The following is a 21,001-nucleotide window of genomic DNA, read 5'->3' on the forward strand; positions in this document are numbered from 1 at the left end:
AAGAATAGGTTTCATTTCTGATAACCATATTAGAAATTTGGGTTTTCTCTAATGCAATTCAAAATATTCGATTCGCTTTTTGTTCATCACTCAACATTTTTGAGACTTGTTTTCTACGATGATTGTTTGAACGATCCAAGTTTGAAGCAGAAAGCGCTATAGCTTGAGATTCCGTTGCAAGATGACGACACTTTTAAATAGCTGTTCACAAGAAATGGTGTGATCACTCTACACCGACACGCAGGTTGGGTTCTGTTTGTTAAGGCTCCTGTCGCCATTCCCGGCCGATCGGACTCCGTTCGTCACTTTGTTTGGCTCAAAAAAGTCAGTCCTACTACTTATTGATTTCACTATGTATGTCGGGTTACTCGCATAAATCTCAAGCTTGTTAAAATTGTGACATTACACGGAAAAGAGGTGAATTGGGTACCAGGCCTATTGAAGAGTTTTACTTCTTGTAGCAATGCTCTTGTGGAACTAGACACAGGAGCTGATATACATGATCTGATCTCTGACCATATGGATTTTGTATCTAGCATGATCAGGAGCAAGACTGTCTTATGACAGGCCTTATGTAGTTTATAAGTATGTGTAGTTTGTAAGGATATGCCGCGAGTTTTCTTGGGGTTTATTTCATGGTGGATAGATATTCATGAACTGCATCTGATACTTCCTCAAAGTAATTCCAACTAAAGAGGCAGCGGATAAATAGCAACCATCACACCACTCAAGAATGTTGATCTGCGTCAGATCCGCTAGAGATGTTGAGAAGTCTATTTTGGCCTTTGGTCCAGACTATACACTTTCGCCAGGGTCGTTCGCTGCCCATGCCCGTTAATTTCTAATATACGTATCCTTGTGCCAGTTGCTCCATCTGATTTCTCTCCTCCTCCACCCTTAGTTCGGCGAAGTTTTGCAGTACATGGCTTTAGAGTTGCTTTGGAATGGCGATGCAATGACTTCTGAAAGTGGCACCGCTGTCAATTGTGAAACCAGGCCATGGTTGGTTCTTCTCACTTTATGAGGATTTTCCTCAATCCTGCGTCGACTCGGGTTTGAGGTATGTGTGATGATTCGAAAAATGAGAAATGACAGTTAAGGTAATTCATAGGTAATGGCGTTGATGATAATTGATATTATCTAAATCGGTGCTCTGGGCAAACCGTCATTTTGGTTGTTGGCTTTCCTCCTGAGTCAAAAGACTAGACAAGGGTCGAAAAAGCTAATTTCCTGCCATCATCGGTAAAATTCTGACGTGTTGGTGGTAACTTCTTACGGAGGGGTAATTATCTGTGATAAGTTTGAATATTCTAGCAAAGATACCGAAGAAAACTGTCAATGACATCGACTTTTATTAGAGTTCTGAGTATTTAATTAATCTTGTCCGTTCGCACGACAAGCTCGCTCTTGTGAGATGCCCGGGGAATTTTCGTAGTAACTTTTGGGTGTCGAGGGCAGTAAATAGAAAAGTCGAGATCGGATCGAAAGCAAAGAAAAGGTTGGACTTGTAATGATTTGACTTGATTTACTTTAACTATTTAACTCTTATTTTTTTGATTATAATATTTTGACTTTACGAGGAAAACACGAGTCGAAGTGTTCCGCGCCACGGTTGGATAAAGAAGAGACCGACTTATTTCCATGCGGTCCTTACTGTCCCAACCAACGGCATTTTTTACCGCTGGCTCTCCACTCCCCCGGTGCGTTCTGAAAACGAGTGAGTGGAGAGTTTCCGCGTTCAGCGCCAGCTACCCGTCCGCATCCGCAACATCCGAAATAAATTTCGAATACTGCAGATCCTGCCGCGCCACATCACTCCGCCCCCAGACGAAACCTAGGGGGTTTCGGCGACGGATCCCCGAACTTCGTTCGCCGTTAATCCACAAAGCGGACACGACGTTGCTTCGGGGCGCACACGGGTTTCAGCCTGGACAAAGAGACCGCCTTTTTGTGACCACCGATCTCGAGCTGGAAGAAATGTTCTCCCCTCTCGAGAACGCGATACGGGCCCTCATATGGAGGCTGCAGCGGCTTCCGGACGGCATCCGTCCTGATCAGCACGTGCGTGCACGTGTCCAGTTCCTTGGGCGAACAAGCAGGTATGGACGAGTGTCGAATGGGTGGTGGCGCTTTGATGCGTCGGAGATTGTCCCTCAGCAGACGCACCAACCCCGACTCCGTGAGACCCGATCTCTTGTCGAAGACCGGATCGCTTGGGAGTCTTGGGTTCTCCCCGTAAACCAGCTCCGCGGGGCTGGCAGCAAATTCCTCTCGGCGGGTTGTACGAAGGCCGAGTAGGACGAGAGGCAAGACTTGAGTCCAGGACGGGTCGTCGCGTGCCACAATGGCGGCTTTCAGCGTCCGGTGCCAACGTTCTAGCATCCCATTGGACTGCGGGTGGTATGCAGTAGTCCGCTGGCGTTTAAAACCCAGGAGTTTGCCTAACTCGGAGAAAAGGGTGGACTCAAATTGCATTCCCTGGTCAGTGATGATCACTGCAGGGACGCCAAAGCGAGGTATCCACTCTCGGCAGAGGGCTTCGGCACAAGATTGCGCCGTAATGTCCTTCAGAGGTATTGCCTCAGGCCACCGCGTGAACCTGTCGATGATTGTGAGGCAATACTTGTAACCGTGCGAGTCTCGCAAAGGCCCTATTATGTCGAGGTGTATGGTGTGGAAACGCTTGGTAGTGCGGGGGAATGAGCCATGCCTGGAGACTTTACACTTCTGGCATGCGATGCACTCTCTGGCCCAGGAATTGATATCCTTGTTCATGGAGGGCCAGAAGTATTTTCCGGTGACTAACCGGTTTGTTGTCCTGATGCCGGGATGCGCCAAGTCGTGAACTGCGTGGAACACTTCCTTGCGAAATGTGGCCGGAATGTATGGCCGAGGTCCCTTTTCCGAGTCTTCGCAGCAGAGCGAGAGGTTTGAGCCGAAGATGGGCAACTCCCGAAATTTGTATTTGGGGTTGGACTTGAGGCTCTGAAGTGCTGCGTCATCCTCTTGCGCCTTGGCAATAGCCGAGAAATCGAGTGAGGCGGGGATGTTGACTTCGGAGACACGAGACAAAGCGTCAGCAACAATGTTGTCCTTCCCGGACACGTGCTGGATGTCTGACGTGAACTGGCTTATGAAGCTCAGGTGTCGAAGCTGACGAGGGGACGCTTTGTCGGGCTTCTGTTTCAAAGCGAACGTGAGAGGCTTATGGTCCGTGAACACTGTGAACGGCCTGCCTTCTAGGGAGAAACGGAAGTATTTGATGGACAGGTATGCGGCGAGCAGTTCGCGATCGTAGGTGCTGTAGTTCCGTTGAGCGGGATTCAACTGCTTCGAGAAGAAGCTCAACGGCTGCCAAACTTGGTCCACCTTTTGGTGAAGGGCAGCACCTACTGCGATGTCAGAGGCATCAACAAAAACGGCTAGGGGTGCATCTTGATGAGGAAATGCCAAAAGTGTAGCATCAGCCAGTTGCTGTCTGGATTTATTGAACGCGCAGACAGCCTCTTCAGACCACACAATCTCTCGCGTGTCTTTTGTTTTGGGGCCAGACAAGTACGCGTTCAAAACGGACTGGCGATGGGCGGCCTTGGGCAGGAAACGACGGTAAAAGTTTAGCATGCCCAAGAACCTCCTCAACTCCCTCACTGTTTTTGGACGCGGGAAGCTTGTGATTGCTTGCACCTTGTCTGGGTCGGGCTATATTCCTTCAGAGGAAATGGAGTGGCCGAGGAATCTCACCTGTTTTTGAAGGAATTTGCACTTCTCAACGTTTAAGACTAAACCGGCCTCAAGGAGACGTTGAAAAATGCACTCGAGATGGGCTAAGTGCTCAGACTCAGTAGAAGAAGCGACCAAAACATTATCCAAATAGACGAAACAGAAATCGAGGTTTCGCAGGACTGAGTGAATGAACCTTTGAAAGGTTTGCGCCGCATTGCACAATCCGAAAGTCATTCGGGTGAACTCGAAGAGTCCAAAGGGTGTGCATATTGCCGTCTTTGGAATGTCTTCAGGAGCTACTGGGATTTGGTGGTATGCCTTGGCTAAGTCCAAGGTCGAAAAGATGCGGCAATTCGCGAGGTGATGCGCAAAGTCGTGGATGAGTGGAATCGGATATCGGTCAGGAACAGTCTGTGCGTTTAGCCTTCTGTAATCCCCACAGGGACGCCATTCGCCATTTGGCTTAGGAACCATATGTAAAGGGGAAGACCAACAGCTGTTTGAGGGCCTGCAGATACCCTGTTGAACAAGTTGTTCAAATTCTTTCCGCGCGATAGCCAGTTTCTGGGGTGGTAGAGGACGCACCTTTGAGAAAATCGGGGAACCAGTAGTATTTATGTGGTGCTGCACATTGTGCTTTACTGGTTTCGAGAGACTACACTCGGTAGTTATCTGGCTGAACTTTTGGAGGAGTGTCCGAACACGAGAGTCGGAGATGTCTTCCAAAAGAACGGAAAGGTTATTGTCAGCGTGAGATACCATTTGGCCCGACGAATTTAGTTTGGTTGTGGGGTCTATAAGGGACTTATGTTGCAAGTCCACCAGCAACCCATAGTGACACAAGAAGTCTGCGCCTAATATGGGGAAGCTGACATCCGCCAGGATGAAACGCCACGGAAACGTCCTACGCAAGCCAAGACTCACGTCCACTTGCCTGTACCCGTATGTATTGATGCGGGAGGAATTTGCTGCCGCCAGTTTGAGGGGTTGTGGGTATAGTCGATGATGCTGGGGTACGGGAAGAACCGAAACCTCCGCACCCGTGTCGACGAGGTAGTTGCGCCTGCTGAGGGGGTCGAAAATAGTTAGGCGACGTGGCGCTGCGCTCTGGGTGGCAGTCGCCAAGACCCCCCGCGGACCTAGTTTTTTGTGGTAGGCGCGAATTTGCAAGGTAGCGTGCATCTTGTCGCTTTATCTCCGAAGTTACGATGATACCAGCAAATACCCTGGTCCGCAGGCTGTCTTGACGACCTGCTACCCGAACGCCCTTTTCGTGTGGCAGACCGTGAGCGAGCTCGCGGCCTGGCACTCGAACGCTGAGCGTCCAACGTCGCCCGCATCTCGGCCACGCTGGCAGTTAAGGCCGCGATCTCGCGCCGTAAGTCGCTGACCTCATCCGACGGTGGTTGAACGGCCGCTATGGTTGGGCGAACGTACACCTCCTGTACCTGATCGGCCGTTGCTGCCAGTTCCTCCAAGGAACCGGAGACGCAGGCTAGGATCGCCTGGGTGCCCTCCGGGAGCCGACGCAGCCAGAGCGACTTGATCAGGTCGTCGCCGATCTTGCTCCCACCCAATTGCCTCATTTCACGAAGCAATTGGCTGGGAGTTCGATCACCCAACGTTAAACCCGCCAGCAAGTGGTCTAATTTTGCCGACTCGCTTGCCGACAGGCGCCTGATCAACTCGCTCTTGAGCTGAGCGTACGATGCCGACTTCACTACGTCGGACACCAGAAGTATGGACTCTTCGTCCAGGCCGACCACCGCGTAGTTGAAACGGGTCGCGTCCGATGTGATGCCGGACATTTGGAACTGTGCTTCCAAATGCACGAACCACAGCTCGGGGTTCCGACGCCAAAACGGAGGAACGCGTACGGCGAGGGCGGTCACTTGTGGGTCCGATGGGCCTGCCGCGTCTTTACTGTCAAACGACATTTTTCCTACCGAGAAGTACGAGATTGTGATGCAGACGCGGTGAGTTTATACTGAAACGCGGTGAAATTTACACCAACACGGCAGGCCGTACCCACAAATGCACGCACGAACCGAGAAAAACGACGACCGAAGCGGACGCTCTCCAGCGCAGACCAAAAACATCGGGAAAACAGAGAACTCGCGATTCGAAACACCTCAACGCTGTCTCTTGCAGCGGCTTTAATTTTATTAACACTTTTTAATATAATGAATAATTCGTGTAAATATTGCACAACTAATGCTACAATTGAATATAAAATGAATATAGAGATGAGATAAATATATTTAATAATTTCCAGTCGAGCTGGGGTCCTCCTCGACGGCGGCGCTGGATCAAATTCGCCGGGCTGTAGCTGCGGCGTTGGCGGTGCTGGGGACGTCCGTTTGCTGCAAAATGACGACGGCAATGACGCGGCCACTGACTGCGAGGAGACCGGGCGGTTGTTCAACTTATCCTTTCCGAATCCTGCAGCGCCCAATTGCTCTGAACCTGATCGCGGGCTGGACTCTGCCCAATTCTGATTTTCCTTTTGTCCACGAGCCGTTGTCCAAGATGAAAAGAAAATGCCGAAAGAGCGGCGCGAGCTGGGCACGGACTCGGAACAGTTGCGAGCGACACAGCCACAATTCAAAGCGATTACCAAGAATGTCCGCTACTCTGGCGTTTACAGGAATGCAATATGGAGATCTCGTAGACACTTTCTTTTTGTTGACGAACGTCGTCAGACTTTTACGCCATTAATCCGCCCACACACCTTGGGAACACTTCTGAAGCGCGGATAGTATTTCCTGCAAAGATTGTCGGAAGGTCGTGGCAATGATGGCTGGTCCGGTGTGTGAAAGGTGTTTGGAAGTTCTATTTCTGCCGTGTTGCTCGGACGAATTTTGTCGTCAATAGAACTTCACCAATGGCGGCGATGGCGGATAATTTGTCACTTTTTCCTATCGGGGTCACCACTTTAATTAATCTTCACTGTTGGAATCGAACATTGTCCGTTCGCACGACAAGCTCGCTCTTGTGAGATGCCCGGGGAATTTTCGTAGTAACTTTTGGGTGTCGAGGGCAGTAAATAGAAAAGTCGAGATCGGATCGAAAGCAAAGAAAAGGTTGGACTTGTAATGATTTGACTTGATTTACTTTAACTATTTAACTCTTATTTTTTTGATTATAATATTTTGACTTTACGAGGAAAACGCGAGTCGAAGTGTTCCGCGCCACGGTTGGATAAAGAAGAGACCGACTTATTTCCATGCGGTCCTTACTGTCCCAACCAACGGCATTTTTTACCGCTGGCTCTCCACTCCCCCGGTGCGTTCTGAAAACGAGTGAGTGGAGAGTTTCCGCGTTCAGCGCCAGCTACCCGTCCGCATCCGCAACATCCGAAATAAATTTCGAATGCTGCAGATCCTGCCGCGCCACAAGTACTCTTGATGTAAATACATTTGGTATTTCTTGATCGTAAATTATTTGTGTCAGGTCTCTTACCAGTCCAGGAGGACCTAGATCAGATGTCAGTTAAACCGGAAATCCAGGGTCGAAAAGGATGAGAAGTTGATGACTTATAATCCCCTCTTTCAGCCATTTGAAAGCGTTTTAGTTAAATCGATTCCAATTAAATATGGTGTTTTATTGTGGCAATTTTCGCAATGAAGCTCTGAATCAGTGTCAGGAATATTCGAAATTGTTCACTGCTCTTGGGCAACATTTTTCAGTGGAATTTGAGTTGAATCAACTTTTCCTCTTCGTTCGAGTAAGAGCCGAAGAAATTTAGCAGATTTTTAGCGAAGGTAACGAACACAGCAATTTCTTCTAGTTGAGCATCCTCTTATTCTACTCTGATCATGTGCATTTCAGGCGGTGATATATTATAATTCGCCTTGCCAGAAAAGTTACTGTAATTGTTTAACATAACATATGCGCTCTTCTTTTCTCCCAGTATTTCTCTAGAAGTCGCTTCACTCCTAGATGTTTCTCATGAAAAAGAAACGTTTAAAAATGTAGCCGAAAAAGATCCTTCCTTCTATATATCTAATTGCTATTTTTTTTTCTTCTGTTCCATTTTGATTTCTTTTCTTTGTCGTAATACGTCATAAGCTTCCAGAAACGAGACGAGCACGAAGGCAAAGATAAATATCCGTGACACAATTGAAATTCAAACTGGCTAAAATTCTATTGATCGGCGTGTTTGACGAGAGTATGTTATAGATTCTATTGAAGTAATAAAAACTTGTTGTTTCTTTTTCGTTGGTGTGGGTATTTATTGAAGGGAACAAGTGGTTCCCGAAATATCGGTATTTGCAAAAATAAATACCCACACCAACGAAAAAGAAACAACAAATTTTTATTATTTCAATTAATTAATCGTTGGAAACACCGCATAATTTCACTCTGATTATAGATTCTAGTCTTGTAGTTTCTGCTGATTATACTATATGATGTTTACTCGAAGCTGAAGTGAGCGATTAGCTGCCACGTTTTAAAAGAACGCTACAAAAGAATTTTTCTGATGTGGCGTTTTTGAAAACACTGCAGCGATCCCGGCCAATTTTCACTGTGCCAAGTTGCTTATTTGGAATATTATACTAGAAAAACATTGAGCCTAGATTATCCTGACTATCTTCCTAAATTTGGCAAAACACCTGTTTTAAACAAAAAAGTAGCTTCACTACAAAATATATGAATAATCTTGGTGGCTGAAATAATCTTCAGTCGCTTTCAAAATTTACTCAGTGATGACCGCAATTATGGTAACTTTAGTGGCTACTACAATATTTCTATGAACCCACAAATTGAATAAGCCACAATTCGAATCATAGGAGTTTATGCGTGAGTCCTCGGTAATAAAGACTTGCACATCTTCGAATACTCCGATTTCTATATGTCAAAGTCATGAAGAAAGCAAAAAATATCGAAGCGTCAGCCTCTTAGTCTTTCACTATCCTGGGTTCGAATCTCGTTTGGTTATGGATATTTGTGTTCGTCTTTGTGCTGTCTCGTTGCTCTAGGTCTATCACTTGCAAAGTGGGGTGATAATGAAATTAAGCATAGTCTCATTGAAAATCAAATAGGAAAAATGTAGCAATACAGGAAAGAACTGTACGGATGTTCTATACTCCACAATGAAGTGAGCAGGAGTCATAGGTTATTATCTGCCTTCAGTGAACACCACACCACACGCAGAGTGTACTTTGGTAAATTCGTAGCTCCCATCTTAAAGAGGGGTGAAAGGATCACTATCGTTGTTAGGTTTTTTGACGCTGTGTTGACATAGGTAATATTCCCGGCTATATTGTGAGAGTGGGTTTCACTGCATGACATAGCCAACAATACAATTGTCGTCCTTCCTTAATGTGTGACCCTCCGATCACATTGCGCATGGGTGTTGGCGGCCGATATACAGACTCTCCCATAGGACCTGCATTTTAGACTGATTTGCTTACGTCTTATATGCTGCCTTTGGGTCAACAATGCTTGCTACTTGCTTGTCAATGCCCTGGATTTCTTCGAAGGCTACTGTGTGGGATTTCCATAATTTAACGTTACCAACAACATTTTTCTGGTCGGCCCATCATGGGACCATTTTCTCTAATCTTAGCAATTTTATTTTACTGAGTAAGCTGCCGATGGCCTTTATATGTCAACAATGCCTGTATGTACACAATTAAAAGCCGGTTCAACTGTGAGAAGAAGCTCATGAAAGTCTATTTTTGTGCAACTTCTGGGGTGAAATTGATTTAACATACTACATAATAGAAACTAAACAAATCTGCCCTTTAATCTGATTTATGCGGTTTAGCAAAGGTATTTCTTAAATATCTTCAGCAATAATGAATAAATGCCGATGATAGCTTCATTGACAGTGTGTAGTTGACACCGATAAATTTAGTCGGGAAGAAGAAGTTTATATCACAGTAATACCTTTCTAATGCGAATTATGTTACGTACCGTAATAGGCTATAGTGACGAGGAGGAGAAGCTCCTGAATCTCGTCGGAATATTCTGTAATAGTTCTACCTGGTCCCCAAAAAAGGTGAAGTTTTTGTTCTTTAGCCACGATATAAGTAATCCTTGCAAAGTCTCTGATAGCTCTAAAAGGATGACAGTCATCTTTCCAGAATTATTCATACGTTCAGATAATCGCAGGCGCTTTCCTGACATGGTAACAAAAATTGATTGGGAATATCATTCAATTTATTCAATGTCATTTATTGTTGGGTCTTGCTTAATGAGGACAGCGAGATGAAATGTAGCAAATTTGTTTGCTAATAATATAAAAACAAGAGCTCAATGGATTGATTCGAGGGATTCGATTCAATTCGAAGCCTATGGAGATAAGAAACGTCAAAGTTATTTCCGGAACGCAAAGTTTTCCGGCCATCTACTTATTTTTTATTTGGCTTTTTAGTTCAGTAGAAGTGGAACTGATATCCATAAGGAAAATTATAATTACCCAAGTAATTTATGTTTTCTGTAAGTTAAACACAAAATCGAGTAATCTTTCAGATTAAGACATAAGATAATATTGGATAAATAGCAAGTCGCCTCAGCATCCTGAGGCTCTTTGGGAAATGAGATAACATTGCATTGGAATTATTGGAAAAAACATTTCGCTAACAATAACTTGCATGTAAACACAAATATAATTATACAATTATGCATTTGAATAATTATTGATTAATATTAACAATTTAACAATTTTGTGAATGAAACTACAAGTAGAATATCTAATAATATATTAATATATTTATAATCCTTAAAGGAAGTTGGAGTTTTTGTTGAATTCTTGCCAATGTTCTTATTAATATTAAGTTTTATTTTTTTAAGCATGAAATATAGAAAATGAGTTTGATAGTTTCTTTCCATGTATATCTGTTTTTCCCTGACCACTAAGTGTGCCCTATTTGAATTATTTCAAATATATCCCCAATCTTTCTTTTATAATAATTTATTATTTTAACCGATATATTTTCAATATATATTGTTCTTTAAAAAATAATATTTCAAGTACAACTCAACGATACTCAATACTCATTCATAATATTGTTAATTGTAATATTCATTCATTTTTGCACAATATTTGCACAACCGCAGAAGAAGATCATGATTCTGATATGTCTCACTGTCTTGGGTCTAATTGTGGCCGCATACGTCAGTAGTTACTTTATGTAAACACGAACAACCACCACCACCACCTTCAAGAAAATCATAAAAATATAACAAGAAAACTCTAAAATAATAAAATAAAAAAATGAAAAAACAAAAACAAATCTAAAAGAGAATATTGACAAAATATTGCTATGGTCCTACAAAAAAAAATCAAAATAATAATATCGTAATAGGAGGATAAAGAGAAACAACGCAACACAATAAATGGCTACAGGTATCGCTATACTTTGTTATCTTTAAAATGCATTTAATTCATTATCTGTCCTTTGATTAAGAGCGCTCAATACATTTTTTACCTTATTGCTATATTCTAGACGTAGCAAAATGTTGTACTTTGACGAGTAAACAGTACATATAAATACACTAAAATTTGACTTTCTCACCTGCTCATATTTCGAATCATCGCTAATTGTAACACTTTAGTTGAATTCATCTCCTATTATCAGTTCAAAATCCAAAAATTGATATCAGCAATTATATTCATTTGATTCAAGATTATCAGTGGATATTACATTTACCAAAAATTATATATTAAGAATCTAAAATAAAATAAAAAAAAAATCGTCAAAATAAAACATTTTAAATCGTCAAAAGAACTTTAAAAACAATAATATTTCTTTTTTTTCTTTTCATTCTATCTTTCCAAATAAATTTCAATTTAATTTTGAAATTGTGCAGAAGAAAATCATTATCTTGGTGTGTTTGAGTATTCTACTGATTGTAGCTGGATCAACGTTAGCCGGCTATCTTGGACTTATCTAGGAAAACCAAGAAATAATCAGTATTTATGTGTGCGCATTGAAGTCAAGCAAAAGATACAAAAAAGAAAAACATTTAAAGAACGGCACTAAAAAATAACATGAATTTTTATCGGGTAAAATTTTAGTAGTTTTTTCAAAATATGCAAAAGTAAAACAATAGTTTTTTGTATTGCTAGAATTTTCAATTTCAGATAGATGAAGATCACTTTTATTGGTTTTAATTTCTTATGACACTTAAATGTATTTTCTTTGTATTATATCAATTATTCACAGTGATATACTTCAAATGATTCAAAATTTAGATAAATTCAAATAGTTCTTGAGGTTATTTCAAAACAAAAAATTGAACATCAAATTGTTTGCAAGATATTGGATGTGAGTATATGAACAGAATGGACCTCGGAAGCATACAAAACTCGCTACTGGTTACCTAACCACAAAAGGGACAACTTTAGCATTCATTTAAATGGCTTAATATTCAAAATTTCTTTACAAAGCCCTTTTTGTTGATAAATCAACAAGGAAAGTTGAAAATGAAAGCTGATACCCAGGGAGAAGTTTCGCTCTATCACTTGAGAGGGCATACAAATAACATATAAAAGATATTCGTCAATATCCTTATATTTTTATATGGAAAAAGGGATTATAAGCACATGCTTATCATATCTACAAATGGATGCACGACTTAGTTTGCATTCTACGCGATTTGAAAAAACGCAATTCTCAACCAAGTTTTAGAAACATTGCGATGTAACCATAGTCAAAACCAGCCTGCTAATTAAACCAACACTACCCACATCGAATTTTATTTTACCACCGTCGGTACTGGAGTAGGGAACAAAAGGTATATATTAACGGCATGCAAAAAACTAGAATTTCGTGGTGACAAATAATAAAAACAAAGCCTCATTTCTACAGACAAATTCTATGAAGCGGATTTATGAGGAGCTGAAATATCAAATAAAGCGAAGCAAATAGCAGTTAAGCACAGAAAAGCCGAACTTGAAGAATGGACATTGACATATCACATCAAAAAGCTGTCCATCCAATTCTAGATAGTCTATAATAATAATCGTTCGCGCAAAAATCCAAACAGATAAGGGCCTACAGAACACTGTAGGACGCAAAATGGTCAGCATTGCGCTCGCCCGAGATTGTTACCCTGATTTAACTCAGGTACTCATTCACAGCTGAGTCGCCTGGTATCCCACATCCAGTCACGATAAGAAATCCCTCTGCACCAGTCAGAATTGTAACGCGACCTTCCACTATGACAGTCCATTGCTCTAACTACTTGGAGTCATCCGGACGTACAGGCAAATGGTCAGGCTGCGTCCACAATGGACGGTTTGATCATACTTAGAGTGGTATTCCCCGTATGAAAGAAACTAAAATATTGAAATGAATACCAAGATTGGCCGTACTTATGAATCATCAATCCTTCATCTATTGTGCAAGCAGTTTAGTATCAACATCCATTCACTCTACAGATCACATACTTTATCGTTATTCGCTTCTACTTTCCTGCTCAAAACTGTCGAAGAAATTCCGGAGCAAAATGGTTGATCTGTTTAATTTTTTCATTTTTTTCAGTGATTTATCCCATCTTTTCGAACTCATATCCACGAATTGAGATAGCTTCTCTTCCGAGCTGATGATTTCGGATTCCCCTAGTTTAATAGAACCCAGCAAATAACAAAGATGTCAGCAAATTTTCAGTCCCATGTGGACTGCAGTCAGTTTCGCAATATTCTCTCTGAATCTGAATGCCGCACTAAGCAGCGACGCTCAAATGAGTATTCCTGCCTACAAAATCATATAAAGAAATATAAACAATATTCAAGGTTTGGCAGCTCGAGGGACTATCGGCAATGTTCGAACCTGAGCGGGTGTGTAGCACCAACTAAAGATCACCCCTGTCTCTTCCAACGCGCGAGACTACATGATTCGATCTCTCCTTTAATAGCTGATCATGCTGAGCTTTTACAGTTGCGAGAATAACTACAAGTCAATTTTCCTCCGACTTGGACGACTCTCCAACTATATGCTTAGGACATACGTTCGCCTTCATCGTTCAATCTCCTCTTTACAGCGTCAAATTTGGGGAGAGCAATTTAGAGAGTCATCTCTTTCAAAGCAGTCCAGTGACAGCTTCCATATCAGAGTGAAATTATGCGGTGTTTCCAACGATTAATTAATTGAAGTAATAAAAACTTGTTGTTTCTTTTTCGTTGGTGTGGGTATTTATTCTTGCAAATACCGATATTTCGGGAACCACTTGTTTCCTTCATCAGTGCAAACAAGTTGGCAAACAAGTTTGCATTGATGAAGGGAACAAGTGGTTCCCGAAATATCGGTATTTGCAAGAATAAATACCCACACCAACGAAAAAGAAACAGCAAGTTTTTATTACTTCAAAGCTTCCATATTCCATGAGAAATCGCCTAAGAAGGTAGTTTTTTCCCCGTACATCGTTCTATTCCTCATATTAGTGATGAATTCGACTGCTTGCCTACTCGCCTTCATTTCATCTGTACTACCAGTGATTATCCAACGCAAACCTACCCATATGCTTTTGTTCTGGGCGCGCTACTTCTAGGCACAACTATTATCTTGTCTGATTTTTTTTTCAAAATCCTCCAGAGTCATCAGGCCATAAGCCAAATTTGCATGCATCACTCCAGCTATGAGTAACAGTGCTTTTCGACCTGCTGATATTCGGTATCCCTGTAAGTGCTGCAATTTGTGGAGTTGAATACAATTTCTTTCATTCAGTATCAACCTGGTACAGAATTAGCCAGAATTGACTGATTCTACTGCTAGGTCCCCCGAAACCCATACAGTTATGTAAGGAAGCCACAGCTATTTTTAAAGATGGCTAGAAACGAAACCTGTTGTTAATAACCTTTTCCATCATTCATGGTTATAGGGTGGAAAAATTGTCTTCTGGCTGAAACTCATTCAGATTTCCCGGAAATTGCATAATTCTGTTAACGGTTCGCTATTCCAGGTCCCGAGGGAAATCTCCTCCTCTCTCCTCCCCTCTCTTGCCGGGCCTGCCAACATTTTTTTTTGTACCCAACAGGCCTTTCTTTAGGCAGATATCGAAGGTATTCGCTAAAAAGTTGAAGCAAGTCTTCACTGCTTTCTTTTCTACAGCTCCCTCATCGTGATTGGAAATTCCGAGAGTCGCTGCAATTTTTTTTCGGGAAGAAGCGAGCAGAATGTCGGTGATGATATTGTTCTTCGCAGAGATTTTATTACCAGTCTAAGCCATACCCTGCCGCCTCTTCACATAGTTATGCTATGCTTTTTTTACGGTTACCTTGCAATTGCTTATACTCAACTATTGGGTGAAGTTTGAAGGTCGTGTCCTCGTAAAAAGTTCTTATAATTCAATCTTCCAATGCGCTGGGCGATCTATGCGTCCCTTTTTTATTAGATTTACTATAGACCCTGCGCCTCTTACCTGGAAAATGTTTGTGCTCACAATACTCCTAAGCTCGGCGAATACTTTAGACACGACGTGCATCCTGATCCCATTGTATTCAAAAAGTAACCCAACTTTGTTAGAAAAAGCTGATTTAATAGAACTGTCTTTACTTTCTTCACTTTCTTCATAGTGTTCTTCTCCTCTAGAGGTACACTCATCCCAACGATATTTCCATACTGTGAAATGCTCATGAAAGGCTTTGGGGACCCCTTCAAAATCTGTGGGAAAGATTAAGTGAGTAAGGATTTTGAGAAGAGAATAGTGATTCGACCTTTCGCACGAAACTTGTGAATTTACAGAGCTAAATAGGTGGGGGCACTGTCGCACTGCCGGAACTATGCATTACGATTTTTTCCATGCACATCGTAGCAATGACGCGGTTGACCGTTCGTCTTTGAGGCAAAAAGTCAGTAGATTGCATTATCTAGGCCGATTGTGAACACTAGTTTTTAATTTTTTGCTTTTCATTTTTACTTGGCCTTTCCTTGTTCCAAACCTACCCAATCTTTTAATCCTTGTAGCTATTTGTTGTCAAAACCTTGATAAAACATACTTTGTTGCGACGTGAGAGTTGAAGCCCTTACGGTTGTAAACTTGGTATATGTCCATCATTACGACATAAAATGTCACTTCCAGACCTTAATCGAGACAAATAAAGTACTTTCGCTGTGATAGAAATGATGTGCTTTGAAACTTGGACAGACAAAATTTACTAAATCCGATTCGCGGCACATAAAGGAGGCAATGCCAGCAATAAACTTCTGCTAGATTTGTACGTGTTTTCGAGAGGCTGCCAAACAATTAAAAAAAAATTAAATGAATAAATTCAGCTAATAGTTGGCATCCAAAGATGGTAATCAACGAATAAATCCACATGCCATTCACATACTTGGCACCAACCTCGAATATATTTCGGCGATTTCCTGTAAATATTTCTTAAGTTCATTCTTCATTTTTATCGATTTCATAACTGCCTGGTTAATCGCGAACTCGACTACAAGTGATTCAATTCTACGACAAGACTCCCTTCCCCTCAAAGAATTCTAATCCCATTAATTCTTTTTTTGTTCATAAAAAATTATTAAGTGGTTTTTTTATAGATTGTGACTGGGATTCCTTCTTATTGGTAAAATCTATCTTTTCTACCTTCTCTTCCCCTTATGATTGTGTATTGCCGTATTTCTCCGCCCAACGAAGGTCAATTTCTTATTTCCTACACATATCTTCTCTCTCTTACTTGTACGAGGAATTATTGCACAAATTGTCAAAAATTCTAACTGTAGTTTCCTATTTTTTTACGGCTATTCTAAAGTCCCTATGTGCAACGGCCCTAAAAAATTTGGCCCTCCACGACTATCAAATATCGTCTTTCACCCATCTATTCTTTTACATAGTTTCATGAATGTCTGTCCGCTTATTAGTTCATCAGAAATTACTTAAAACGTACTCTTGATTTATCCTCTCCAATCTGTCTGAATTTTTTCTCAGTTTTTGGGTCCTCCTCCTTAGGTTGCTCCTGATGTTTATCATCCTGCTCTTGAATTTCAAGCCCTTTTGGTTTCAAATCTGTAATACTCCCTACTTCACGAAGCTTTTTTCAACTTTCATCTGCTCTGCAGACTCGCTTCAATTATCGTATGATTTACTTTGTAAATACTTTTCCTTTGGGTGGCTCCTCTGGTCCTTTTGTCTTTATCTTTTGTACTACTTCTCCTTCCTCTCTCCTCAGTGGAGTACTTTATTGACAACTTTGTCGAAAATTTCCATCTTATTTCCTTTTTCTCCTTCTGTTCTAAAATCTTTGTGGGATATGTCAACGAATAGTTGATTGCTTACCATCTTATAGCTATGAGGTAACACAGCTTCTAGAGTTGTTCAAATTCTTGGCAGGAAGTGCGTGTCATTTATATGGGTTTCCCTAAGGCTTTAGAATCCGTCAATCGCGCGGTATTTATCCAAATGCATCTCTCTTAACGTTTCCCTCATTCAACATTCATTACATGTCTCCTACCTCTCTAATCGTTCCTGCAGTGTTTCTTTCGACGGTTGCACATTCCCCTCCCTGGTGTCCACAAGATTCTGTTCTGACTTCACTGATATTTTTATTCCTCATCAAGGGCCTTTCCTCTTTTCTGCCTACAGTCGAACTTAAACACTCTAGCTCGATGATGCTTTATTAACAAGTGTTCTTGCAGAATGCTGTCTTCATATTACGTACCATTGCTAACATTGACTGTGTCCAACCCTCCTAAACATTCTTCAACTACGTCATTCGAAACATTCTTGAGTATAACTCCGTGATCTAGTTCCCTTCCCGCAACTGCGATTGTCTTGTCCTCGAAGATGTTCAACGCAATTTCACCCGATCCTTCTTCATTAAGAAGAACTTTCCTCTTTTAACATTAATCATTGAAAATTATGCAGAACCTTCCTCGATATGTGTTTTCTCTTTAAAATTTATATTGGCCTGTTGGACTCTACCGCGTTTACTGACATAATTTACCGCAGGGCTCCGTAACGTCGAAACTTTCGAAGAGCCCTTCCCTTCAAACGGGAATCAGGCATGAATTCTCTAATTATTAATAAGACTCTAAAATGAACCATATTATAAACATCGCACAGAAATTAAGCAAACATTCAGCATACGCAAAACCATTTCATTACTTCCCGTACTCCCTATCAATCGTCCAAGTATAGGCCTATATCAGAAGCAAAATTGACTCAACTTTGTCACCTCTTTCATGTGTGAAGCTGACGAAGGATGGCTCTCCTGACCGAGTGATAGCTTCTTTTAAAGTGACATATCGCCACGACTTCGATGCTATCGTCCAATTTTCTTTTTGGCTTTGGGGGTCTTCGTCAAGCCTTATCAGAGGACTAAGCTTCGTGAAAATTTCCGGCCGGCCCGCCTGCCTCGCCGAACTTGAATGATTCCGATAACTATACGGTATTTTATCAAAATGTAAGGGGTCTAAGGACCAATCTGTCGGATTTCAAACTATCTGCCTTAGCATTCCAACATCATGTGATCTGCATTTCTGAAACCTGGCTGGATGACAGGATTTTAGATTCTGAGCTCCTCGAAAGTTACTTTGTCCTTCATTGTAACAGAGACTGCGCTGTGCTTGGCAAGACAACTGGTGGAGGAGCCCTAATAGCTGTTAAGTTCCCTCTCCATGCCGAAGTCATCTTTTCCACGTATGTCCCTTTCCTTTATCATATCGTGTGCATATTTTCCCTGCCTAAGCCCGCCTTTTCTGTACGAGGATTTCTTCGACAGATTATCAGAGGTCCTAATCGTTTTGTTTCCCTCACTTCTTTTCATCCTCTGTGGCGACTTTCATCTTCCGATGCTCTCCTGACCCATTATTCCTGACTTTCCCTCCCTCCTCGATAACTCGACCCATCTTTCCCTTCCTCTATCCACTTTCATGTATATCTGTGGCGCCCTCCAGTTTAACCTTTCTAGAAACCACTTAGATCGCACTCTTGGCCTTGTCCTCTCTAACTTTCCTGTGCGTTGTCTTTACCAATCCCTTCATGCTCCGTCTTACGTTGCCCCTGACGCCCACCATCCTGCTATCGAATTCAATGTTCAGATATCCCGACTCCCCTCTCCTGTCGCTCGCAAGCCTACCAAATTCAACTTTCGTAAGGTGAACTTCGAAGGTCTGAACTCATCCTTGACATCAATCAACTGTGTCCCTCTCCTCTTTCCATTTACGTGTTACCAAGCACTCAACACTTTCTATACCATTTTATCTGATTATCTTTCTTGTTACGTTCCCTCCTCTCCTAAGTGCTTACGTTTTTACCCCGTCTGGTTCACCACTGAAATTCACAAAAAACTACGTCAAAAACAGACAGCGAGAAAGAAGTTCCTGTCTTCTAGAAACGATGCTGACTTACTTTTTTTTAAATCTCTTCGTTCCTCGGTCAAAGCCTTAATACGTACGTCCAGAAACGAATATTTGTCTAGCGTGGAAAACTCACTAAAGCGCGGAAACCTGAATTCTTTCTGGTCCCATATTCGCAACTCCCGCTGCCCTGCCCAGTTATCCCCTTCGTCCATTAAATTCTCTGGCTTCAGTCTATATTCCCCCTCCTTCCTCCGAATCCCTCTCGATAGAGGATGTAGCCTGCCCCGCATCGCCTACCATTCCACTTCTTACCCCCATCCTTGTCGAGTACCTCATTGGCAACCTTGATGCCAATGTCAGACCTGGCTACGATGGTCTTCCAAAAATCTTTTTGCTCAAAACTGGTAGGTCCATCTCCCTTCCCCTATCTCTTATTTTCAACAAAAGCCTCGAAGAGAATCATTTTCCTGCCTTTCGGAAAGAGGCTCTCATCGTCTCCATTCACAAAAGTGACGATCGTACGCTTGCCGAGAATTACCATCCCATTTCCCTCCTCTCCTCCTGTTCCGAAATTTTGGGAAGATACTCGTATGTCAGTGGCTGGTTGTCCGCCTACATTAGTCAACACATAGTGAAAGAGCAACACGGCTTCGTTAAACGTAGGTCCACTGCCTCCAACCTGCTTGACTTTAGCAACTCTGTCGCCAAATGTCTAAATTCACGGCAAGAAGTGCATACTATTTACCCTGACTTCGCTAAAGCCTTCGACACTGTAAATAACAAGATACTTCTATACAAACTATCGTCTCTAAACGTTCTCATACCACTTGTTTTATGGCTTGCCTCTTACCTTTCTGACCGATCTTGCTGCCTCTGTTTTGACGGCTGTACTTCTCGCTCCTTCTCCCCCTCTTCTGGCATCCCACACGGATCTATTCTGGGTCCTTTGTCATTTTTATTTTTTATTAACGACCTTCCTCCCCTCCTTACTTGTCCCTGTTTGCACTATACAGACGACCATAAGTTGTTTTCCGCTATATCGTCGCCTATGGACTGTGTTTCCCTTCAATCTAACCTGGACACTCTGGTTCGTTGGTGCTCGACTAATGGTTTAGCGCTAAATGTCAGAAAGTGTCATTCTATTTGCTACTCCGTAAAATCCTCCCCCACTTCTTTCTTCTACTCTCTTAACGGACATTCCTTATCCGGCTTAAATTCCACTCAAAACCTCGGAGTCATTTTCGACAATAAGCTCCGCTTTGACACCCATTGCCTCGATGTCATCAATCGAGCAGCAACATTTTCAGGCTTTATACTTCGCTCCTCTGATTTTGACTCCATCCAACCCTCCTTAACTCTCTTCAATTCTCTCGTGAGGAATTCCCTCGAGTATTGCTCCGTGATCTGGTCACCCACCCGTAACTGTGATTGTCTTTCCCTTGAAAATGTGCAACGTAAATTCACCCGTTCCTTCTTCTTTAAGGAAAGCTTCCCTCGTGTGGACTACCCTTCCCGCCTCCGCTTTCTGAACCTTTCCTTCCTACAACAGCGTAGATTCTATCTGGATCTATGCGCAATTTTCAAACTTTCCTCGGGTCTGATGGACTGCTCCGCCGCTGACGACATCACCTGCCGTCCTGCGTCTTATAACACACGTAGCACAGACATTGTCAACGTGCCCTTCGCAGGGCTCGAAGTCCACTGTCATTCCCCCATTCCTAGGCTTTGCCGAAATTACAACGCAGAAGAGCTCCTTTTAACTTCTCTACTTTAAGTAGTTTTAAACGTAGGATAAGCTTTTTGGTTTCTCCTCCTGCTGAGGACAATAATTAATTGGAATTTACTCTGTTGTCGGTTAAATCAAATAAATAAAGTGTTTAATAGTCGGTCTTTGTCAAAACTTGGCACATTTCTTGCACCGAGCGATCGTTGTCATTGGCGAATTCCAGACCTTCCATAAGCTTCTTGTGCCACATGAAAGTTTCGCTATTTTTCAGCTCCCCGCTGTTGTAGGATCTCCA

General features: G+C 42.3%; 1 protein-coding gene across 2 annotated transcripts in view; it reads left to right on the plus strand.

Moving 5' to 3' along the window:
- LOC119647207 (syntaxin-1A) overlaps positions 1 to 21,001 on the plus strand; it is a 212,770-nt gene that overhangs the window by 178,018 nt on the left and 13,751 nt on the right. Inside the window, exon 8 of one of the 2 annotated variants that reach the window (XR_005248812.1) lies at positions 10,792 to 11,080. The gene's annotated coding sequence lies outside the window, so the exon portion shown is untranslated. Of the gene's footprint in view, positions 1 to 10,791; positions 11,081 to 11,544; positions 11,741 to 21,001 lie in introns of both variants that reach the window. The other variant, XR_005248811.1, reaches the window with a different exon arrangement.

The sequence above is a fragment of the Hermetia illucens genome, chromosome 1 (assembly GCF_905115235.1).
Source record: "Hermetia illucens chromosome 1, iHerIll2.2.curated.20191125, whole genome shotgun sequence".
In the NCBI taxonomy this organism is placed as follows: domain Eukaryota; kingdom Metazoa; phylum Arthropoda; class Insecta; order Diptera; family Stratiomyidae; genus Hermetia; species Hermetia illucens.